The sequence below is a fragment of the Camelus bactrianus genome, chromosome 19, assembly GCF_048773025.1.
Source record: "Camelus bactrianus isolate YW-2024 breed Bactrian camel chromosome 19, ASM4877302v1, whole genome shotgun sequence".
Lineage (NCBI taxonomy): Eukaryota > Metazoa > Chordata > Mammalia > Artiodactyla > Camelidae > Camelus > Camelus bactrianus.
In genome coordinates this window covers 47,240,419-47,266,760 of record NC_133557.1, presented here as the reverse complement: position 1 = coordinate 47,266,760, position 26,342 = coordinate 47,240,419, and the positions used below count along the sequence as shown (strand labels likewise).

Sequence of the window (26,342 nt, the reverse complement as noted above, 5' to 3'; positions counted from 1 at the left end):
TTGCATTTTTTTATTGGTGTTATGTAAGGATACAAATCAATGCCTCATTTCTTATACGTTTATACCAGTCTTTTTCTTTTCCCTTTTACTATTATTATGAAGGAAGGACCACACTTCTCTTCTGTGTCCACCATTCCAGGCAGTGCTCTTCACCTTGGCTGCACATTAGAATAACCAGAAGAGCTTTAAAAACTTCCCTATGCCAGAATGCACCCTAGGCCACTAAGTACCATCAGAGTTTGCAGTGATGGAATCCAGGCACCAACATTTCTTAAGGTCCCCTGGTGATTCCAACATGCAGCCAAGGCTGACAAGTCCAGAAGTAAACAGACTAAAGTGCATCTAAACAGCACCCACTTTTCCTGGGTAATCTCATCTGTCTCCATCTGGGGACACCGTTCCTCCTATTCTGGCCAGACCTGTTCTTCCCACTCAACGGTGTCCCATTTGTACTCAAGTTCTGCCTGGCGCCGCTTCCAGAAATCCAGAAGTAATGTGACTAACAGAGAGAGAGAACAGCGGAATGTGGATCTTCAGTGATGACTGATGCTTCAGAAATCTGTACTTAATATTTATTAAGCTTAACACTTTTGTAAATGGTTAATAAAGTCACATTTTATTTATAGGCGATACTAAAGAGAAACATGAGTTAATGCCTTTTTTTTAAGAAAAAAGAAAATGTAGATAATTTATTGAACTTGTGAAAACAGACTATCTAGCTCTCTAGCTCAGGGGAAAGGTATTAAAGTAATGGTCAGAGGCAGATGACTGTGTCTGATGCTAAAGTACCTGCTACCAGCACATTATGCCCACTAAAAACACAAATATCAGGGGGAAGGGTGGGTAAAGCTCAGTGGTAGAGCACATGCTTAGCATGTACAAGGTCTTGGGTTCAAGCCCCGGTACCTCCATTAAAAAAGAAAGTTTAAAAAAAGCACAAGTAACTGTCATAATTTAAAAGCAGTGCACGGTCCACCCTCCAAGTCTTCTCCTCACATCCCACTGTCTCTTCTGTCCGAAGGACCTGAGGGTGGGGAAGGGGATGAGAAGGCTTTAGTAGACCCTGCATTTCTATTTTCCACCATCCCAGTCACACAATATTAAAATAATATTCTTAAATATGGAAGACTGCCATTTTTCTCAATCTTCGGCAAAGTAATTTTTAGAAATTGTCATTCTGTTCTAAGACTCGTAACTTCAAATAGTAGACAAAAACAATACGAAATGTTAATTGAAAATGTGGCTTCAGGGTAAATCCCCTAAGCCCTTCTTCCAACCAGTCTGTTACCCTTAGGCCCCAACTATAGAGAAATTCCAGAATAACCACTGTTCACTCCACCATTATACCTGAGTCTCTACCATGCTCTGAGAATAAAGAGAAAAAAGACACAGTACCTGTTTCCGGGAGCTCCTAGGTGCACAGGAGTCATCATTAAATGATGGCTGAAGAGGCGTATAAAGAGGGCTTGGATAACAGTCAGCAGAGGGTGCTCTGGGCAGAGAGCCAGAAATGTAGCCAAGGCTGTCCCAGAGGAGGGAACCACTGTGGTGAGTTCTGAGATGCCCTAGAAGTGATCAGGTGAAGGTATAATGTTAAGGCCATTTCTCCCTGGGGAGCTGCACATGCAAAGGAGGGAGGCCAAAGAGAGCCAGGTCCCTTCCAGGAACTGCAAATAGTCTAGAAGTGAGAACAGGGTGTGGGAGGCAGGTGAGGCAACCAGGTGGAGAGATCACAGGTGCACATCACAAAGGACTCTGTGTGCCTCCAAGGTAGAGGAGACATGCAAAGTGATCTAGAAAGAGACAAGATAGAGGCAGGGAGCCCTATTGGCAGGTTCATGTGAAGGCCTGCTGAGGCCCCGTCAGGAGGAGAGAGAAGAAAACATTTCAGCAGGTGGACGGATTGACCACAGGTGTGATGGAAGGGCAGGAAGAGGTCAAAGATGCCAGCCAGCTTTCTGGCTTTGGCAGTGTCCTAAATTATAGTGCCATTCCCTGAAATAAGATGGGCAGGAAGAGGGGCAAGTCATGAGAGGAGACAACTGATTCAGTTCTGGCTGGGTGCCTGTGGGCTCCAGGAGAGATGTCCAGTAGGCAAATAAAAGTCTAGAAATTGGGAGAAAGTTCTAGGCTGAGCCAAGTAGTTTTCCTGTTTCAAGAGGCTAATGGGTGTGAGTGGACAAGCTCAAGAGAAGAGGTGTGGAGGGGTAGCTCTCACCCTCCTGCACATGGGAAGCATCTGGGAGCCTTTAAATAATAGTGCGCCCCAGCCTGGAGTGGGGACTTTGTACTTTTTATTGTTTTTTAAATACTTCTTTCCTTTTTGGGGGGGCGTAGTTAGCTTTATTTATTTTAATGGAGGTACTGGGAATTGAACCCAGGACCTCTTGCATGCTAAGCACTTGCTCTCTGAGCTATACCCTCCCCACCTTTTTTTGTTTTTAGACATTAGCTCTACTGAGCAGTCAGGGTCGAGAATCAACCTGTAGAGAGCAGACAACCTTGGGGTAGAGATCAAGGTGAAGCTGCCCAGAGCCCTGCAGACCCCACCAGGGGCAGCTGGAGACGCAGGGAGCCTAGACGGGCTGTGAGGAATGTGAACTCAACACTCCCCAATGGCGAAGACGACAAACATGTTTCAAGCACCCACTTCCCAGCAGTGTTTGTTCTGACTTTACTAGTTTTCCAGTAATACTGAGTGAGAATAGAAATAATCTGGACACAGGGATCAAATTCAAATGCTGGTTCTGACCATTCTTAGCTGCGTGATTACTGATTGAAAGGTTACCCTTCTGCCACGCATAAAATGGGTGACCTAGAACCGTGCTTGTGGGCTGCCGTGAGCGTAATGAAATGACATCTATAAAGGCCCTCCTAACTCTCAGAGGTAATTGCTACTATTGTCCCCATTTGGGACACCAAGAAACAGAGTCATAGAAAGCTTCAAACATTTGCCCAAGATGAGGGTTGGGGTCAGGAAACAAGCCAATGACTTCTTGGATCCAGAGCCCAGGATCTTCTTACGAACAACATGGTAGTGCCCAGGCTCCCTGCTCCAAAACCCGCCTCCCTTTGACTCAGTTCCATGGCACCTGCGCTGCACAGATGCCATCACTGCCTGCCTGCCCGCCCAGTATCTGATTCCGGCACTCCTCCCTCCGTCCCACACACCGCATCCTTGGGCACACCAACCCTCATGAGGCCATTGCTGTGGCTACTCGGATGTTTACACAGAAACGCATGTGGCAGCCCAGCTTTTTGCTATAGATGCTACTGTCAGTGGAGGCATAGAGCTCACAGTTGGTGGGGGAGGCCACTTCCGGTCTCCTCCTTGGCTGGAGAGCTGGATGAAATTTTGTTTCCCTCTGCAACTTAGACATCCAGCATGAGAGATATGTTGATCCCTCTCAACATAGAAATGATGCCCCCCGCAGTCGTACTTAACACTGTAATCTCCTGGCTTCACCAGGGAGCAGAGGCCATGGCCTGTTGTCCACCAAGTTTTGTTGCCTTGCACAACAGCTACATTGGGGTGAGTTAACACCAGATGAGAAAATCTACAAAGCCCTCGTGTACTATTTCCTGACACTTGCAGGTCACCCAAATACCCCAGATCCTCCAAGTAAAGAACTAGTAAGAGGAACTGAGCTGGCTCGTCTGTCAGATCCCTGATGGCAGGACTGATTTGGCCTCTCATGCTCTCGGGATGATCCGTTCTCCTTCTGTGTGCCCTTCCCCGAGTGAAAGAGACTGTTCTTTGTTTATGGGCTAGGGAGTATTTGTGGCTTTCTGACCAGAACCTTCAAATTAGAGCTCTTGGTGAGAATGGAAGCATGGCACCCACGTCTCATGAGCTCAGCTACCCAACAGCCTCATCTAGTCAAGACTGTGGCCAACACCAGGGGTCCATGCTGTTGAGTGCTGGGTCTGGAGAGCAACGCCTCCACCACTGAGAAGCTGCCCCACCACTTGTACCCTTGTCCCCATCCAGAGGGAGGTGACGCATCCATGGGGTGAAAGCCTTGAGGGCACTAGGTGACTGTGGACCAAGCTGTGACTGGCCGTTCCTGCTCCCCATGTGACCTATGTTAGCCTCTCATGCAGAAAATCCCCAAAGAAACCCCTGCTTGAGTGAATGGGTCACCTATAAGGCAACTGTCCTCGGGCCGCCTAAGAAGCAACACAGTATACACAGTGAGCCACACACTCAATGAAGTCCCCAAGGCTCACAGCTCCCTAATGTGACACCAGGTACCCCCAGCAAACAGAAGACCCTTACTTTATAATTGACTTGAGAATTCTACTGCAAACACTGCCTTCCACCTTCCATTTATGAAGTTTTTCCACTCTGTCCCCTGCTCTGCAATTGTGCAATCAGTCCAGAGCTCCTTCATGAGACAGGAGGGAAGGGGGTCGGGTACAGCCATTAAAAGAATGGCACAGCCATTAGCACCAAGACGGTGGAAAAGTCAACTCCCAGTAGATCTTGAGCTTCAATATACACTCACCGAAATACAGCAGGATGATAAATGGCAGTCCCACAAGTGCCAGGACAGTTTCAAGGCTGACCATAAATGGTCAAAGGGTGAGTGGTGGCCCAAATTCTGGGAATCCCAACACCTTCCCAAAGCGGTTGGAATATTCCTCCCACTTATTAGCATATGAAGATACTGAGTGCATAAAAACTAACAACCGCACACCTCGTGGCTGCTCTCTCTGCTGAGGGAGACAGCCCACACTCTGTCTGTGGAGTGTGTATCTACTTTTACTTTAAACTGGAGCACCCAACCACCACGACTCATGGCATTTCTCTTGCTTCTGAAACAGCCCACTCTGTCTAAGGAGTATATATCTCTCTGAATAAATATAACTTTACGAATTGTGGCTCTCTCTTGAATTCGTTCCTGTGCAAACCAAGGACCCATACTTGGAGAGGTGCATCCCAGGGACCCAAATAAGACCTGGGATACGGCCAACCTCTCCCCCACATTTTCCTGTATCATACATTCCTTCCCAAAGGATCTCACCTTGTGCGCTCCAAAATAGAGAGCACTCATGTGTCCTGACCTGGATCTGCTTCTGCGTGTATCATTTCTCATGTCCACTAGAACGTCACCTTCATGAGGACAGGGATTTGGCCCTGTTCACAACGAAAGAACCAGCACATCACAGGTGCTGGAGAAGTCTTAGCTGAATGAATGAGCTGTGGGAAGTCATGGCAATTCCACCTGCAAATCCTAGCCACTTGGGTCCCAGCTGACTCCAGGTGCTCCCTGCTACTCATGGCTGACCTCTTGCCACCACGCTCTGCTCTGACATCACCTGAGCCGGGATGAGCTGAGATGAGCACACACCCCAGAGATCATGGCGGCTGGTTCATGAGGTTGCAACACACTCACCCCTTGACTGCTAGGGGTTACTTAGAATGGACAAACTGAAGGCAGCACCACAACTGCCCCTGCCCCACAACTCTCTTGAAGCACCAGGACTGCACACAGGGGAAACGCTGGCCCTTTCCAACCTAAGGAGAGGGACTATGGGTGAGAAGAGGGTCTCTGTCAACTAACAGTCTCTTTACAAGCGCAGCCTTAGAAAAGCTTTTTAAAGACACTTTTGGTATTTTCCTTGTGTTTCTGTAATCCCTCTAGATTTTGTCATTTAATCTATGCATCAGAAATACAGATGCTCTTGAAATCTCTATTGATTTTCAATGAAGAAAATCCTCAATTTCCTTCTCTGCTAAGAAAATTACTGCACTTTATATTAAAAAAAAAACAGCTTCCTTTCATGAGTTTCTATCTTCAAACACCTAATTTCACAAGAATCAGTGAAGCAGGACATGAAAATCATGCTGTGCTTTATCACCTACAGGTGGGCAGGGTTGAAATGAATGAGGACTGATCTCATGAGATGGGAAGGTTGGGGCTGCCTTATTCCTGTTACAGATGGAAGGGTCCATATCTGTGAGGGTGAGGAAGGACCAAGGATGAGAAACCAACATTTTCTAACCCATTCCTCTTTTTCAATCTCAGACAATACAGTGATTGTTTCAACAAAAACAAGAACATGTGCACCCTTCTAAAAGCACGCTACAAGTTTACTACTACACACGGCACTCTGTCACTGACCTAAAGGCTGATGACAGCCAAGAAATTTGCAGGGATCTTACTGTGTGTTCAACCCTTTTTGTCTTTGGAACCTCAGGAAATTTGCCTCCTCTCCCTGAGTGTCATTTTCCTCATCCTTCAAATGAGAGTGTAACAGTCATTCATTTGCTCAGTGTCTATTTGACCATAGGAGACGGCTTAGAAAACAACAACAAAAAAAAGCAAAACAGCAATTTGGATCTGTGCTGTCTTCCTCCTCCTCCCTGAACATGAACTTACAGGGTAAAATGGCATCTTTCACTAAATACCGAACTTAAGGAGCAGTTCTGATAAGGAAGTCACAGGACAGCCGTGTAACCGAGAAATGACCTGGTGAAAAAGAATGAGTTGCCTGCAAATCCTCAAAACCCGTAAGGGTGCAAACCCTGGGAGCTACAGGTATGGGTGGGAGTTCCTTAGTTCCCGGTTTCACAAAGCCGAGAACTTTGCAGGGTCCATGAAAGACATAGATAGCCCAGTACAACCACACCATGTTTTGGAGTACACCGGGGCCACATCGCTGCTGACATGTACTTCTTTGTGTCTCAGAGCAAGAGCCCTGGGCGGTGGTGACTGTGTTTGAGGCTGGACAAGAACTTCCTGTTCTGTCTCTTTTTCTCTCTCTCTTCCTGCAATAAAACAACTGGTAGGACTCTGGTGGGGAGCACTGCACCCACATTCTCTGGAAAACCACACACCAGGCAGCAATAGCTGATCTGAGAAAGGACACTTCAATGAACATTTATACACCAAACTAAGGCAGAAAACTGCCTGTGAACTTGGGAATCCAAACCAGCTTGTCCTGTTAATCAGGATATTAGACATCTAAAGAAAGTGTGCACCAGGTGAAGACGATGCCTTAGACAGTGTTGGTGGTTATGTCCAGCAGTGTCTAAGGTCAAGTCATACTCTGGTAGATGGGAGCATTTTGGTTGCTTTAAGAGTTTGCTACTGAAGGGCTGGGACATTTCATTGGGCCTTGAAACTCCAGACCACTTTACTCACAAAGGCAGACAAGGTAGGTAAGCCATTTCAGCCTTTACTCCAACTTCCTAACCAAAAGGCTATGAGGTTGAAAATATACTTCTCAGACTCTTCTGCAGCAACGGTTCCAGATGTGGCTTTAAAAATGCCCATCACATATTGAGATTTGCAAATATTAACTACTATATATAAAAATAGCTAAGAAAACTAAATTTCTTCTGTATAGCACAGGGAACTATATTTAATATCTTGTAATAACCTTTAATGAAAAAGAATATGAAAAGGAATTCACACATATATACATATATATGAATGACTGGAACATTGTGCTCTACATCAGAAATTGACACATTGTAACTGACTATACTTCAATTAAAAAAATATATATATATAATGCCCATCATCAGCATCTGAGTGTCACTGAAAGCAGAAACCCAGATGAATGGAGGCAGAGGTGGTTGGAGGAGCTACGTTATTTTGCTGGGGTGTGTGCAGCCGGCATGGCAGAGATCTAGAAGGAATGCTAACAGCCACTCACTGATCTGCAAGTGAGTTAGGGTAACAGCTTCCTGAAGTCCTCCCCACCCCTCCTGATGAGCCAGGTGTCTGGCGTTTCTCTGGAAATCACTAGGCACAGCCTGGAACTCAAAGGTAAAAATTAAAAACTACAGTCAGGCAGTGAAGAGACTGGCAGGATGCAATGGACAAAAGTAGGTCAGAAACAACAAGGAATGGGGAGGGGATAGAAAGTGTGCTGAGGACCCTGACTTCAGTGGTGGATTGTCTGTGTTGAGGACTCTGAGTCAGTATGAGTAGATGGATTGTTGTGGACTAAAACGGTGGCCGTTGTTCAGATAAGTGTGTGATTTGGACTATACTTATTAGAGGAGGGTTTTTTTTTTTTTCCCTTCAACACTGGTCATTTCTAGGGAGCTGAAAAATAATCTGCCACACAATATCTAAGTGCAAAAGAGGTGCTACAGGATGATGGTGGTATGAAAAATTTCAGTTCTGAGGTTCCAAGGTTTCCTTAATGAGGTTCACAGCAGTAGGTACATAAAATAAAATAAGGTACTTAAAATAAAGACATCATCATATGTACATATCCTTAAAGATACACATATGGTGCTATAAGTGGGCCTGAAATGTGTTCTGCATTCTAAAATCCGATGAAATAAAATCAGTAGCTCAATATGCCTGTGGGCTCTATAAACATGATGTAGCTAATGATCACAGAAAGCAAGATCAGCTAGGAAATTTGAGATTTGTCTTTTCCAGTGTGAAAGTTAATATTTTTTGCTTTACATAAAAAGCATTTTTTTAAATTAGGGCTGTCAGCATCCATTGGTATACGGGGTTCAGTAGATGTGTTCAGATGTTCTAGACAGTGAATCAGAGCAAAGACTGAGGTTTAGACAGTAGATAAATGTCTCACCCGTGTGATCAGCATCCACATATTGCTATACTGAAAATCCTTAAAAGTGAGAGCTTCATTAAAGCAACAAAAAGAGAGGGAAAAAATAGCCACAGACTAGTGGGAGTTTTGTAACGTGTAAAAATGACAAAGGGCTATTCATGACCATATTTTTAAAAACTCCTACACTTTAATAAGAAAAACAACAAACTGACAACAGGTTGCACACTGCTCCCTGTAGGAGAAACCGTGCAGATGGACTCTTATGTGAATGGGGCTGGAGCTGTAGAATTAGTTAGTCTTGCAAGTAATTCAGTTAAAAACAAATGCAAATGGGATACACTTCTAGAATATCTGAGTAAAAATCTTGGAAAACTTACTCCTCTATGAAGCAATGACAATGGCATAATTTGTCAAAATGAAACTCTGCAGAACTCTGGAAAATAAACAAAGGCTTCCAGCAATCCGGGGAGTGTTTATCTGAGAAAAAAAAACAGCCAAATCTCCATAAAGATAGTGAGTTTTCTGGCATTGTAACTTGATCTACCCCCATCCCCGTATCCTCACCTAAATGGTGGCCTTTAAAAGAAACAGTCTGACAATCAAGGTAGGGGCAGAATTGATTTCAAGTTACCCAAAAAATCCGTCCCCAGAGAGCTGTCACTATTTGAACTATCTCAAACTCATGCTGTGCAAACAGCCTGTCCCCAGAGTGTGTGTGGAAAACAATCAGCAGTTAGTATTTAACGTTACAACTGTCTGAGGCAGTGGTACCAGTAGAGGATAACTAGATGCTGACTAGGAAATTTAGAAGGCAAAATTTAGTAATGTGACGTTCTGGGGGTGGAGGTAGGGTTAAAAAGCTCCAAAAAATTCTGAGAATTGTAGAAGGTCGTACATATGTGTGGCACATGGAAAGGAAAGATCTGAGAAAATCTTAAGCCTTCAACTCTGGCTGAACTTGAGGTTCTGCATAAGAACTAAAGGCTATGGAAGAGTTGCAGACTGCCTGACGGTGCTGAGGGCATCCCTCAGCACGGAAACACGCAGACACGCAGCCACCTGGCAACAGCTCAAACGATTGGCTCCAGGCATTGAAAGAAATCACTGTCCAATCATTATTACAGTGATGACACCTAGGCTTTCTGCACACATACTGATCTCATGACCATGCATGATAAAGAATACAGACTCTACAGAATTTGTTCAGGAAAGTAACTAAATAAATAGCTGCAGCAGCAATGACAATGGAAGCAATGATAAACCCTGGAGTAGAGGAAAATGTGGCTTTCAGATTTGCCACATTGTAATATTTTAAATGTCCAGTTTTCAACAGAAAATTACAAGATGTACAAAGAAACAAAAGTTTGTCCATAACACAGGGGAAAAAGTAGTCAATAGAAACTCCCTGAGGAAGCCCAGACACTGGACTTACTAGACATAATAAGCAATTACACATATGTTCAAAGAGCTAACAGAAACCATGCCTAAAGAATTAAATTATGTGAACATCTCATTGTACAGAGAATATCAATAGATAAAATTTATATTAAAAACCAACTAGAAATTCTAGACATACAAATATAATGAGTAAAATGAAAAATTCAATAAGAGGTTTCTCTGTAGATATGAACTTGTTGAAGAAAAATTCAGTTAACTTAAAACTACTGAGATTATCCAGTCTGTGGAAGAGAAAGAAAAAGGAATGAAAAAAAAATGAACACTGTGTCAGAGATAGGTGGGACACCATCAACAATACCAATATACACAAAATGGGAGCGCCAGAAGGAAGCAGAGAAAAAAAGGGGTAGCAAGAATATATAAAGAAATAATGGCTGAAAACTTCCCAAATTTGATGAAAACATTAATTTGTACATCCAAGCAGCTCAACAAATTCCACGTGGTATAAACGTAGAGACATCTAAAATGGGTACATCAGACTCAGTGTGTCAAAAGACAAGAACAAAGAATCTTGACAGCAGAAAGAGAAAAGTGGCTCAACATATACAATGGCTCCTCCGTAAGACAGTTGATTTCTCATCAAAACCATGGAGACCAGAAGGCAGTGGGATGGTATCGTCAAAATGATAAAAGGAAAAGACTGTCACCAAGTATTTTATAGCCAGCAAGATGATTCTTCAAAAAAAATTAAAGGAGAAATTAAGACACTCCTACAAAGACAAAACCTGAAAGAATTCATTGCTAGCAGGCCTGCCCTACAAGAAATACTAAGGATAGTCCAGCAGGTGTAAATGAAAGGACACTCACGTGAAAACTAAAGAGCACTAGTAGAGGTAACTACCTGAGTAAAAAAATAAAACAGTATAAATAGAGTATTACATGTAAGTGTTTTCTTCTATTTGAAGTAAAAGACAACTGCATAAAACAACTGTGCAGATGCGCTTATAAATGCATAAAGGTGTAATTTGTATGACAATGACAACATGAGGAGGGGGAGGGAAAAGATTGATATCAAAGCAAAGTTTTTGTATACTATTGAAATTAAGTTGGCATTCATGTGAACTAGATTGCTTTAAAACAAGATGTTAATTATAATCTCCAGGGCAATGGAGGAGAAGGAGGAGGAGGAAGAGGAGGAGGAGAAGAAAAATATAAAATAAACAACAAATTAAAATGGCACACTTGAAAATGCCTACTTTGTACAAAAAAGTGTAGTAATAGAGGAATGGGAAAAATAAAAGACATATAGAAAGCAGATAGCAGATGTAACTTCAACCTGATAAGAAATTACATTAATGTAAATGAATTAAACATTCTAATCAAAATACTAAAGGCAGAAATAAATGGAATAGAGAATAGATGAACAACAGAGAATAATCAAGAAAAAGAAAAGTTGGTTCTTTGAAAAGATCAATAAAATGGACAAATTTTTAGCTAGTACTGAAGAAAAAAAGAGACAAGATTCAAATCACTAAAATGAGAAATGAAAGGAGGGATGTCACTACTGCCCTTACAAAAATAACAAGGAATATAAGGGAATACCATGAATAATTATATAGACAATAAATGAGATAATCTAGTTGACATGGATAAATTCCTAGAAGGACATAAATGGCTGGAGCTAATTCAAGGAGAAATAGAAAACTCAAATAATCCTACAATAAGTTGTGACTGAAATAGTAATCCAAAACTTTCCCACAAGGAAATGCTAGGCCTGTATGGCTTTGCTGGTGAATTCCATCAACTACTTAAAGAAAAAACAAAAACAAAAACAAACAAACAAAACAACAATGCTTCACAAACTCGTCTAAAAATAGAGGTGGGCACACTTCCCAATTCATTCAATGAGACTAGTATCACACTGATACCAAAACCAGACAAAGACATCACAAGAAAACTAAAGACTATCTCTTATGAATATAAATGCAAAAATCCTCAATAAAATACAAGCAAATCCAACCCAGTAACATATAAAATAGACCACAATTAAGTGGGATGTATCCAGGTATGCAAAGGCAGTTCAACATACAAAAGTCTATTCACGTAATAAGCCATATTAATAGAATAATGGATAAAAACTAGGAATAGAAGAGAACGTCCTCAACTTGACAGAGAACATCTATGAAAAACCTGAAGCAAAGATCATACATAATGGTGAAAGGCTGAATTATTTCCTCCCAAAATCAACATTGTACTAGAGGTTCTAGTCAAAGCAACCAGACAAAGAAAATAAATCCTCTAGATTAGAAAGTAAGAAATAAAACTATTTCAATTCCAGATGACAAGATATTATATATTGAAATCACAAGGAATCCACAAAGAAAAAAAAGAGAGATAGAGAAAAGAAAAAAAAAAACTATTAGAATTAATAACCCAGTCTGACCAAAATTGTAAGACACAAATCAATATATAAAAAAGTAATTATATTTCTATAAAACAGCAGTGAATAATCTAAAAATAAAATGAAGGAAACATTTTCATTTACAGTAGCATCAAAAAGAATAAAATACTTAGGAATATTAAGAAAAATATGTGGAATACTGAGAAAAATGTCTGAATCTTGTATATTGAAAACTAAAATACTACTGATAGAAGTTAAAAATGACCTAAAATAAATGGAAAGCTCTTCTGTGTCCATGGATCAGAAGCCATATTATTGTTAGGATGGCAATTGTCCTCAAAATGACCTATAGATTCAATGCAACTCTGGCTTTTTGGCAGAAATGAACAAGCTGATCCTAAAACTAATATGGAAATGCAAGATACCCAGAATAGTCAAAACAATCTTGAAAAAGAACAAAGTTTTGAAGTTTCCAAATTCAAAACTCACTAACAAAACTGTAATCCATACAGTGTGGTGCTTGCATAAAGGACAGACAAATAGATTGAGAGAAAAGAACTGAGAGTCCATAAACAAACTTTTACACATAGCCAGTTAATTTTTGACAAAGGTGCCATGACAATCCAATGGGGAAAAAATAATCTTTACAAAAATGATGCTGGGACACCTGAACATACACCTGGAAAGAAAGAATACTGAACTTTTATCTTAACACCACTTATGAAAATTAACTCAAAATAAATCACAGACCTGAAACTATAAAACTTTTAGAAAATGAACAATGAGAATACCTTCAGGACTTTGGATTACAAATACTTCTAAGATATGACACCAAAAGCACAAACAAAAGAAAAAAAATTAAGTAAACTGGACTTCAGTAAAATTAAAAACTTCTATGCTTCAAAGGACTTCATCAAGAAAGTAAGAAGACAATCCACAGAATGGATGAAAATATTTCCAATATTTTCCCTGATAAGGGACTTTTATCCAGAATAGACAAAGAAGTCTTAAAATGTGACAATACAAAGACAAATACAATTAAAATGGGCAAAGAATTTGAATAGATGTTTCTCCAAAGAAGACATACGAATGGGAAATAAGCACATAAAAAGATGTTTAACATCAGTAGGCATTAGGGAAACAGAAATCAAAAGCACAATGACATGCCACTTCATACCAACTAGGATGACAAATATATATGATATATTATATATAAATATGTATCTATAAACCCGGTAATAAAAAGTGTTGATGAGGATGTGGAGAAACTGGTCTCCTCATACATTACTACTGGAAATATAAAATGGTGCAGTCACTTTAAAAACTACTTTAGCAATTTCTCAAAAGGTTAAAAGTAGAATACATCCCAGCAATTCTATTTATTGATATATCCTCAAGAGAACTGAAAATATGTGTTCACACAAAAACTTGTCCATGATCATTTACAGCAGAATTATTCATCATCAACTGATGGATGGATAAGCAATGTGGTGTATTTATAACAATGGCATATTATTTGAACACAAAAAGGAATTTGGGTACTGATATATGCTACGCCATGGATGAGCCTTGACAACGTCACACTAAATGAAAGACGACAATCAAAAAAGGCAGCATACTGTATGGTTCTACTTATATGAAATGCCCAGAACAGGCAAATCCGTAGAGGCAGAAAATAGAGTGGTGGCTGCTAGGGGCTAAGGGAAAGGAAGGTTAGGGAATGACTTACTAAAGGGTACTGGTTCCTTTTGGGGGTGATGGCTACACAACCCTGAAATGTTCTTGAAACCCTATGCACACTTTCAAAGTCTGCATTTTATGTTATGTGAATTATATCTCCATAAAGCTGTTATTCTTGAGCTGAGACCACCTATGGAACAACTGGCACAGCACTGACTGCAGCATCCGGACGGGGAGTGACCCACCCGCCCACCGTGAAGGAGAGCAGCACCTGACCCAGTGTTGGAGGGGTGCGATCTTCTTTCCGACAGACACTGTAAGCAGCACAGACGAAGGGGCCAACAGAGCAAGCTGAGTTCGTGAAACAGGGTGAAGACTCAAATACCTCTCAATAAAACCATTAAGAGTGCACAGTCTCTAGTATAACACATCTTTGTTTTTTTAAACTTTTTATATCTGTTTTATTTTTTATTACCTTTTTAATCTTTACTTTTTAAACAGTTCTATATGTTTACAGTTCTCATTTCATTTTTAATTCTCTTGGTTTTGATCTGTTATTGATTATTCACAGGTTTCAAATATTGTGTTTTGACTTTTTTCTTCTATTTATTAAGGTTTCTAAAAGACATCTCAACTTGATTCCTATTCTGCTTCAACTTGCTCTTCTATTATTGATTATACACTGATTTCAAACCTTCTTTTCCTCCATTCTTTTAAAATTCTCTCTCTCTCTTTTTTAAGTTTTATTCCCCCATAGGCTTTAGATAAATAAATAAACTCCTTTAAGGACCACAATAGATAACTGATACTCCTTAAGCCACAGTGCCAGAGGGATATGAGCAGTATGAAGAAGCAGAGGAAGTACTCCCAATTTAAAGAGCAAGATAAATCACCTGAAAGAATGATCAATGAAATAGACATTGATGGCCTACTAGATCAAGATTTCAAAAAAGAAGTGATCAAAGTACTGAAGGAACTAAAAGAGATATTGTTTAGAGACATAAATATGTCAAAAACAAAATAGAAGCTATAAAGAAGAACCAAGTAGAATTGGTAAATTCATTGGCTGAAATGAGATCTGACCTAAAGGCTGTACAAAGCAGGCTAGATAATGCAGAGGAACGAATAAGTGACCTAGAAGGCAGGACAACAGAAAGCACCCAATCAGAACAGCTGAGAGAAAAACAAATAAAAAACAACGAAAACAATATAAGGAACCTATGGGATAATATAAAGCATACAAATCTATGCATAATAGGGATTCCCGAAGGGGAAGAAAGAACAAAGGAGATAGAAAAAATATTTAAGGAAATCATGACTGAACACTTCCCAAACCTAAAGAAGGAGTCAGACACCCAAGTACAGGAGGCTCAGAGGTTCCCAAACAGGAAGAGCCCAAAGAGACCCACACCAAGACATATCATAATCAAGATGGCCAGACTGAAGGATAAACAAATGATCCTAAAGGCAGCAAGAGAAAAACAAAGAGTGAGTTACAAGAGAAGGCTCTCAGCTGATTTCTCTACAGAAACAGTACAGGCCAGAAGGGAGTGGCAAGATATATTCAAAGTACTGAATGAAAAAATAGATGCAGCCTAGAATACTTTCTCCAGCAAGGCTATTCTTTAGAATAGAAGGAGAAATAAAGAATTTCACAGAGAAGCAAAAACTAAAAGACTTTAGCAACACTAAACCCATGCTAAAAAAAATATTGAAAGGTCTACTCTAAATAGAAGAGAAGAAGGATGCTACAGAAATGAGAACTCATAACTAGAAAGGTGATAACTACCATGAATTACAAATAGAATAAACATGAAATTGTAAAAGAAGACAACTAAATCATTGAGAGGGAGAAGGAAGCAAGAAAATATAGAGTATTTTTTTCTCTCTTCTTTTTTTTTAATTTTTTGTTCTCAGTAGGATGGGTTTGAGATTACATTACTATCTGTTTGGTACACACAGTTACAGTAATTGGTTAACAGACTTACAAAAAAGTGTAACCACAAGCCAAAAACTTACAAGTGAGTCACAAAAACTAAATAAAATCCAAGATAATACAAAGGAAAATTACCATACCACAAAAGGAAGAAGAAAGGAACAAAGAAGAAATACCAAATCAAATGCAAAGTTAAGTTCAAAATAGCAATAAACACTCATCTATCATTAATTACTGTAAATGTTAATGGGCTAAATGCTCCAGTCAAAAGACAGAGTGGCAGACTGGATAATAAAGCAAGAACCTTCAATACACTGCATACAACAGACACACTTTAGGGAGAAGGACACATATAGAGTGAGAGTGAATGTACGGAAAATGATATTCCATGCAAATGGAAATGCCAAAAATCAGGTGTAGCAGTACTGATTTCAGACAAAATAGACTTTAAAAGAAGGGCCATAAAGAAAGATAAATAAAGACATTTTATAAAGATTAAAGGAGCAATACAAGATGAGGATATTACAATCATTAATATATATGCACCCAACATGAGCACCTAAGTACATAAAACAATTACTAACAGAGATAAAGGGGGAAATTGATGGGAATACAATCATTGTCAGAAATTTTAACACCATGTTAACATCACTAGACAGATCTTCCAGATAGAAAACAAATAAGGCAACAGAGAAATTAAATGATACAATAGAAAAATTAGATTTAGTGGATATTTTCAGAGCATTACAACCCCCCAAAATAGGATATACTTTCTTTTCAAGTGAACATGGAACATTTTCTAGGATTGATCATGTACTTGGTCACAAAAGAAGCCTCAAAAATTTTAAGAAGATAGAAATTATCTCAAGCATCTTTACTGACCACAATGCCATTGAAACTAGAAATCAACTACAGAGAAACAAAGGAGGAAAAGCAGGAAAGCACAGAGATTAAACAATATGCTATTAAAAACCAATGGGTCAATGATGAAATCAAAGTTGAAATTAAAGAATACCTTGAGACAAATGAAAATGAAAACACAACCACACAAAACTTATGGGATGCAGCAAAAGCAGTGCTAAGAGGAAAGTTTAGGGCGATACAGGCCTTCCTCAAAAAAGAAGAACAATATCAAATAAACAATCTAACCAACCAGCTAAAAGAGCTAGAAACAGAGGAGCAAAGACACCCAAAAGTCAGCAGAAGGAAGGAAATAATAAAGATCAGGGAGGAAATAAATAAAATAGAGATTAAAAAAATAAAGAAAATAATCAATCAAACCAAAGGCTAGTTTTTTGAAAAAGTAAATAAAATCGACAAACCTCTGGCCAAACTCACAAAGAAGAAAAAAGAGAGAGCACAAATTTGCAAAATAAGAAAGGAAAATGGAGAAATTACAACAAATAACATAGAAATACAAAATATCATATGAGAATATCATGAAAAACTACATGGAAACAAAATGGATAACCTAGAGGAGATGGCCAAGTTTCTGGAAACATACAGACCACCAAGACTGAATCAAGGAGAAACTGACCACTTGAATAAACTGATCACTAGGAATAAAATTGAATTAACAATAAAAAACCTCCCTACAAATAAAAGTCCAGGACTGGACAGCTTCATCGGAGAATTCTACCACACATACAAAAAAGAACTCATACCAGTCCTTCTCAAACTCTTCAGAAGATTGAAAAGAAGGAATATCCCCAAACTCATTCTATGAAGCCACCATCATCCTGATACCAAAACCAGGCAAAGACACCACCAAAAAAGAATTACAGACCAATATCACTGATGAACACCGATGCAAAAGTCCTTACCAAAATACTAGCAAATAGAATCCAACAGCACATAAAAGAGATTATACATCATGCTCAAGTGGGGTTCATCTCAGGGACACAAGGGTGGTTCAACATATGCAAATCAATCAATGTAATACTTCACATCAACAAGAGAAAGGACAAAAACCACATGATCATCTCAATAAGTGCAGAAAAGCTTTGATAATATTCAACACCCATTTTTGATAAAAATTCTCACCCAAGTGGGTATTGAGGTAACATACCTCAACATCATAAAAGCTATGTATGTCAAACCTACAGCCAGCATAGCACTCAACGGCGAAAAACTCAAAAGCTTCCCACTAAAATCTGGGACAAGACAAGGATGCCCATTATCACCACTCCTATTCAACATAATCTTGAAACTCCTGGCCACAGCAATCAGGCAAGTAATAGAAGTAAAAGGGGTCTAAGTTGGAAAAGAAGAGGTAAAAGTGTCACTATATGCAGATGACATGATACTATATATAGAAAACCCTAAAAGGTCCACACAAAAACTACTAGAGCTGATCAAAGAATTTAGCAAGGTAGCAGGTTACAAAATTAATGTTCAAAAATCAGTTGCAATTCTTTACACTAATGATGAATCAACAGAAAAAGAAAGTAAAGAAACAATCCCCTTTAAAATAGCACCCAAAATAATAAAATATCTAGGAATAAATCTAACCACAGAGGTGAGAGAATTATACACAGAAAAGTATAAACCATTGGTGAAGGAAATTAAAGAAGACTTTAAAATTGGAAAGGTATCCCATGCTCTTGGATTGCAACAATCAACATTGTTAAAATGGTCACACTGCCCAAGGCAACCTACAGATTTAATGCAGTCCCTATCAAATTACCCTGGACATATTTCATAGAACTAGAACAAATCACAATAAAATTTATATGGAACCATCAAAGACATAGAATTTCCAGGGCATTACTGAAGGAAAAAAGAAAGAGTCTGGAGGAATAACTCTCCCAGACTTCAGACAATACTTTAGAGCTACAGTCATCAAGACAGCATGGTATTGGTACAAAAACAGACATATAGACCAATGGAACAGAATAGAGAGCCCAGAAATGAACCCACAAACTTTTGGTCAACTCATCTTCGACAAAGGAGGCAAGAATATACAATGGAATAAAGACAGTCTCTTCAGCAAGATAAACATAAGACAAGACACAATAAACCTCCTAGAAGAAAATACAGGGAAAATATCTGACATACATCTCAGAAATGTTCCCCTAGGGCAGTCTACCCAAGCAATAGAAATAAAAGCAAGAATAAACAAATGGGACCTAATGAAACTTACAAGCTTCTGCACAGCAAAGACCACCATAAGTAAAACAAAAAGACAACCTACAGTATGGGAGAATATTTTTGCAAATGAAACTGACAAAGGCTTGATCTCCCGAAATTATAAGCAGCTCATATGACTTAATAAGAAACAACCCAATAACCCAATCCAAAAATGGGCAGAAGACCTAAACAAGCAATTCTCAAGGAAGACATACAAATAATCAATAGGCACATGAAAAAATGCTCAATATCACTAATTATCAGAGAAATGCAAATCAAAACTACAATGAGGTATCACCTCAAACCAGTCAGAATGGCCATCATTCAAAAATCCACAAATGACAAATGCTAGAGAGGATGTGGACAAAGGGGAACCTCCTACACTTCTGGTGGGAATGAAGTTTGCTGCAGCCACTGTGGAAAACAGTATTAAGTTTCCTCAAAAGACTAGGAATAGACTTGCCATATGACCCAGGAATCCCGCTCTTGGGCATATATCCTGAAGGAACCCTACTTCAGGATGACACCTGCACCCCAATGTTCATAGCAGCACTATTTACAATAGCCAAGACATGGAGACAGCCTAGATGTCCATCAACAGATGACTGGCTAAAGAAGTGGTATATTTATACAATGGAATACTACTCGGCCATAATAACTGACAATATAGGGCCATTTGCAGCAACATGGATGCTCCTGTAGAATGTCATTCTAAGTTAAGTAAGCACGGTAACAAGGAATAAAGAGAAATTACCTCCAGGTACAGTTATTTTGATTAAAATATCCATAAAGAAAGCAAGTCACCCCACAACTGCTGCCAGGAGGAGCATCTGAGTGTTATAGCCCAGCCAAGCAAAGTAGATTCCTACCTTCTCTCCAAAGAATTTCCTGCAGAAAGGCAGAAGGTAGTTTCAGAAGACACACATAATCACTCTGTAGCTACATCCTCATGTTAATTTCTTTTTCTTTGTTTTTTTTGGGGGGCATAATTAGGTTTATTTATTTGTTTTTTAAATGGGGGCATTGGGGTTGAACCCAGGACCTTACGCATGTTAGGCATGCACTCTACCACTGAGCTATACCCTCCCTCCATCATATTAATTTCTGATTCTAAATCAAGGGGGCTTTATGTTTAAAGTTCTGACTCAATTCACACTTAAAACATATGCGTTTTCATAGCAGCCCCCAAATTCTACCATGAAATAAGAAGTATTTTACGTATCATAGAAGTACAGATCACTGGTTCATCTGCTGAAGAGAGGTAAATGAGAACAGAGCAAAGGAGGGGACGAGGCCGACTCCGGATCAGATGCAGAAGGTCATCACCACTCACTGGACAGTCTGGCACATTCAACAAATCCCCCCAAAGATCATTCTTAAAAGGCTTGACACAAGTGGACATCAACAACTGGCTCAGTCATCTGCTTCTGCCTTATCTCGGGAACTTCCCTGGAGCAAATGCATCGTAAACCACAGATAATAAGGAAATGGCTGATAATGATAACAACTGGGAGTGCAATGTCTCTCTGACAAAATATTTATAAAACTCATTGTGGGAATGGGAGAGGGCAGGAGGGATGTGACTGAGGAAGGTACTGCCCTGTATTCTTTGTATCTAGCAAGTCTGTTGTTCCTAGGTTTTAAAAATACTTCAATGTTTCTCAGTTAATCTGGAGTAGATGGAGGAGGCCAGGGAGGCAAGATTAGAAGAAAGGAAGCAGGGCATGAATTGGTGCCAGGCTGGTCCTGAAAGGGAGGCAGACACAGACAGGCCGACACAGAGGGCTTAGGGATGAGGCGGAACAATGAGGCGGCAGCTCAGGTGTGTCTTGCTGTTGCTGATACTTCCCTCAACTGGCTCACTGCTGACTCGGCAGTGCTGGGTAAAACCTGTGGATTTCCTCAGCTCTGAGTTCTCTCTGAGGATTCCGGCTCAGTCTGGAGCTGAGATGAGCTCCGTGGGCTAAGCCTAGGGGGGACTCAGCTCTGAGAACACCCTGCAGTCCTGGGAAACTTCATGCAGGAACCCCCTTGGGCTGGACCAGCGCTCACAGGGCAGCTGTGAGACCAGCTCCATCGTCAGAGACCTGGGCGTGGACCATTCCATGGGGAAAAGGGCTGAGCCCGATGCCAAATCAGATAGGAGGGGCAAAGTGGGTTCATTCTCATGTGACTGGGCTTTGTGGCCTGGCTCACAGATGGCAGGCTCAGGATGGTGTCTGGCAGAGAAAACCCTGGCAATGGGTTTGAGATGTCTTGGACTCTTTCTTGTTAAGCTTTTTGTAATACATTCTTATCAAATATCCATCCTGAAAATGCCACATTCAAAACTTAAAGAATGTTAGTTGTTGCCTGCTACAACTGGCCAATGGTAAACACACCCTGCTATAGTTAGAGAGCTGGTCAGGCAGCCTCTGCCTGGATATTTACAGTGACGGGGATTTCATTACTTCCAAAGGTTACATGTCGGCAAGAAGGTCAGAAAGAATTTTTGAACCTTAAACAGATGTCTGCCTCATAGTCCTTGCTGAAAGGCTAGGAATAATGAGGATCCCTTCAAATGTAGTTTTGTCGGATTGTTATCTCTCTCTGTCAAAAACACCCCAATTCTTAACATCAATTTTTCAAAATTCAGCTTTGATTTCTTTTTATCAAAGTTATACCATACATTCATTAAAGAGTCAAACAGTTCTCGAACACCGACTGTAAAAAGGAGCAGTTCCCAACAACCGCCCCATTTCCTGGCCAGAAGCAACCACTTTCAGCTCCTACTGCTGACTCTTGGAATAATTACTCCCTATCTCTGAGTAATATCTTTGTAACACAGCCTACTGACTTTTTCAGTTTTATGTGTCACCTATTTAACTTTCTATTTTGGAAAATGAGGATTAAGCTCTCTTTCAAACCCCATCTCATCTACATATCCAAACCTTCATTCTTCCAACCTTTTGATACAATTACATTATAATTTTGATCAGCTCAGTCTCCTTGCTTTACATTATTAGGACTCTGTACAGACTTTTCACAGCTGTAGCAAGTTGTCTGCTAGGCTTACTTTTTTCTTTCCTACTTTGTTTTTCCTGGAGTTAATAATTGTCTTGGTGTTTCATAGCTTAGATTTCTGTGCACTTAACAATTCAACCCCAGACCTTCTCCTAATGAATAACTTTCTCAATACTTTCCAATACATTGTCTACAAATTTCATCTCCTTGAATAAATCTCTTCAGATCTCCTTCAACCTGGATTAAAGACATGCTAGTCTTGTCACAGAGCTCAAGGGGCCACTAGTGGGAAGCAAAAAAGGGAATACATGGACCAGGAACAGGGAACAGATCAATATAATTTCCTTAGCAAAACATACTTAAAATAGTGGGAAAATTGTTTTCTTTACAAACACACACACACCCACACACAAACCCCAAAAGCCCATGAAGAATGATTAAAGAGCCATCAAACCCATTGCCCTGCCATCAAATTCTGTATAACATAAAACAAAAATAACCGAAGGAAAACATCATATAAATATGAATCTCAAGGGGGGTGGGGTACACACAGTGGCAGACTGTGTGCTCAGCATGAATAAGGTCCTAGATTCAATCTTCAGTACCTCCATCAGAAAAAAAAATTAAAAAGAAAAGAAAAATGTATCAACTTTAAATATTTACATGTGTACAAACATCCTCTTTTAAAACTGTGTTCTACAGAATAACCCGGGTTAATGAGAAAGTGCCTCTTCATGACTGTGATCCTGCTGATAATTGAGGGAGGAAACTAGAGTATGACGACGTGAAATAAAATCCCTTATGAAACAATGATCTCGGGAGACAATCATTATTGGCTGCTGTCATCACAAAAAAGAGAGTCAACTGGACATTATGTACCTTTTGACAGGAGTACAAAACTTCACATAACAAGTATTCTTGCACAAAGTTGAACCTCAATCAGATCAAGCTTTTAGGGGAGGATCAAATCACTTAGCTAAAGCAAATACATAGGATGGAGAAACAAGTCTAACACCACAGGGGAGAATGAAATCAGCCAAACAGGAAATAGAGAAACCCCTCAGCAATTTCAAGGAAAATGAGAAATAGGAAAATTATAGATTAGAACCCACTTGAGAGATGTGCTAGCTGCAATGTCCAAACCTAGTCTGGATCCTGGTTTCAACCCCAAAACTACTTAAAAGTGTATTTTTGTGACAATCAGGGAATTATTTTGTAACCCTAAAAAAAAAAGGAATATTCCAATTGTATTTGAAAGAGACCTTGTCATTTCACTAATGAAAGGTTAAGCTATGTAGGATTGTCTTCAAAATGATCCCGTGGTGGGGGAGGGGAGGAGGTGGAGATGAAAGATGCAACAACAGTGACTCTGAGTTTACAGTTCTGGAGCTGGGTGACTGATACAGGCAGGCTGGCGGTGCTGTTCTCTCTACTTCTGTACATGTTTGAATCTTTCCATAAAATGTGAAACAAACGAAAAGACTTCCGTGTTTTAAAACCCTCACTTTGAAGGTTAAGAGGTTTGCACAAGTAGGTGGGCACCTGCATGGGGCACTGAGCTTAGAAAGAACAGGCACCTGGCTCCAGGCCGACCTGGGGCTACCTTGATCCTCCTCTTCTCCTCACCATCCACAGACAGCCCATAACTGCATCCTGTCAGTTCCACTCCCCAAACGCATTCCTCCCTGGCTCCCACCATCTCTCATCTGGCACACTCCAAGAGCCTCCTACACGGCCTCCCTGCTTCCTGGGTCCCTGCAATTTATTCTCCACATTATCTTTGCAAAATGTGAGTGCGGGAAAATTACTTTAGTGCTTAAGCTATCATGACTGCTTCTCACTGCACTTAGATTCTACACTCCTTTCCGTGCTCCTGACGCCCTTCTAAACAGCGCATCTCATCACTCTCACCAGCGCTGGGTCCAGTATCTCCTCAAACCTGCTGAGCACATTTGTGCCTCTGGGCCAATGGACAAGCTGCCTCTATTCCTGGGGTGACTTTTCCCAGATCCTCAAAGTCCAGCCTCCTTATCACCATCTCAGCTCACATGTAACCTACTCAAAGATAGCTTTCTTGACTCACTTCGCCCCAAGTCTCCCATCTCAACACTGTGTTATTTCCTTCATTTCAATCTGACATTGTTTCCTTATTCCCTCGATTATTTTTGTTTGCTCGGTTGTCCTTGGCCTCCCTCCCCCCAGCAGCCTTGCCCAAACAGCATAAGCTCCCGGGGAGCAGCCAGCACTGGTGCTCTGAGAAGACATATGCTAAGCGCGACATTACAGTCACGTGGTGTAGTGAAACGGTGTCGAACAGCAGATACAGCAAAGCAGTGAAAATTTGTCTCTTATTTTATAATTTAAGTGAAACCTAACATTTACTCCTGTTTAATGAAGAATTTGGTAGGTCTTTGGTCCCAGTTCCTGGATGGAAACCCCTAAAGCATTGAAGTTTCCCAAGATAGGATTGTCTTTGCTATTCATGGTGGACCCTTGGATGGCTTGTGTTCATGAGATTGGTCAGGAAGGGAATGGCCAGCCAGAGACACCAACCATGTGATTAGAGGAGTGGGGCTTTGAGCTTTGTGACAAGTGAGTGACCACCAGGAGAGGAAGGGGCTCAACTGTTAGGGCTAAGGAAAGTTTTGAGTTATAGTTAGGGTTTGGGTTAGCCATGTCGGTAGTGACCCAATAAATCATGTCTTTGTAATAAAGCCTCCAGTAAAACCTTGGGGCAACAAAGCTCAGAGCTCCTGTGAGCTTCCTGGTTAGTAACAATCTTGGAGGACTGTCACACTCAGATGCCATGAGGGCAACCCTGAGCCCTTCCCATTGGAGTGCTCTCCACAACAGCTCACCTGATGAGATCTAAGGGCTGCTTCTTGTCTATGCTTCGAGGAGGAGCCCATTCCCTGTACAGAAGGCCCTGGTCACTGGGGCAGCTTAGGTCCTCTGACGGAGGCTGAAGTTGCACTGGGAAACAGAAGCAAACAGGTGAGCATCACTGTCACCACGTGTTCACATATGCTGTTGATAAAATGTGGTGCTAAAACTTCGTGGTCATTTGTAAATAAGGGGCCCTCACTTGCCAGAAGGGATGGAGGTACCATGTGATTTTTCATAATTCTCACCCAGGATTAATACTAACCCCTTGAGGGTCATTTGCAAACATGGGTGGAAAGGAACGCTTGGATTTTACAGTCCTGGGACCACCGTGGGTACCTGGTGAGAGCCTTGCAGATGCTTAATGTCCTACAACCGGGCAAGTCTTCCATAGCAAAAAAACTCGGCCACCCAAGTGCCCAAACTGCTGCAGTGGAGGGACACCTGACGGTCCAGCCCCCTCCTTGGACACCCAGAGGAACCTGGGCTCTGGCTTTTTAGGGGCAGGGTCAATTCTAAAACCCAGGCTTTTTTGTCCCCAAAATTCAGTAGTTATTCTGTGACAGCACATGGAATATAAACAACAAAGAGAGTTGACATGATGCTATATATTTAGCTTACTCAAGAAACAAAATTTAAATCCAGTCATTCTCCTTCCCACCTGACCTACTTTCCTTTCTCCTGTACTAGAACCAGATTATTACCAACCCAGCCTTAACATGAGTCCTGACTCCACTTATCTCCCTCCCAAACACCACATGAGATGATTCCTCAGCCTGGATATGGGACCAGCAATTACAACAGGCTTTAGTGGAAAAGAACTGGTTGTGCTCAGATGCCAAATAAACACTGTAGAATACTGGTGTCCCACATTAGTAATCATGACAGCTGTTTGAAATTGTCCCCAAAGTTCATTTCAGACTCTCACTGCTAATTTTACTGGGACATAAATGTAAAACATGTGGACTGCTGGGCTGGACTGCTATGCTGGCTCTCTGATCCAGGGAGCTAGTGTCTGCTCCCTGCACCCAGCTCCCTGTTCTCTTCATGCATGTGCATCAAGCAGCTGTTTAGTGTCCATTTTAATATCTTAAACAGTGAACTTCAGTATTGTCTTCATCCACAAATACGTGTACCACACAGTAGTAATGATCAATCTCAGTCTTTGCTTTCTTAGGTCCTAGAGAGTCAGATAAATGGATAGCAAAGATAACAAAGTCATAGAGAACTATAATATAGTATTTCCTTTATTTCAATGACAGGATTTATTTAAAGAGCTTGGATATAACATCCTTGCATTTATGGCATCATTAAGCATCTGAAGCTGTTACATTTTAGAAACTTCATTTCATGCGAGATGTTACA

At 40.5% G+C, this 26,342-nt stretch overlaps 1 long non-coding RNA gene across 1 annotated transcript; it reads right to left on the bottom strand.

The window, feature by feature from the left end:
- Positions 1-385: 385 nt before the first annotated feature.
- On the bottom strand, positions 386-25,067 carry LOC141574011 (uncharacterized). The gene is made up of 3 exons (XR_012500511.1): positions 24,953-25,067; positions 1,396-1,565; positions 386-1,024 (listed from the first exon to the last, which is right to left on the bottom strand). It is a non-coding gene; the product is annotated as an uncharacterized LOC141574011 (long non-coding RNA).
- Positions 25,068-26,342: the final 1,275 nt, after the last annotated feature.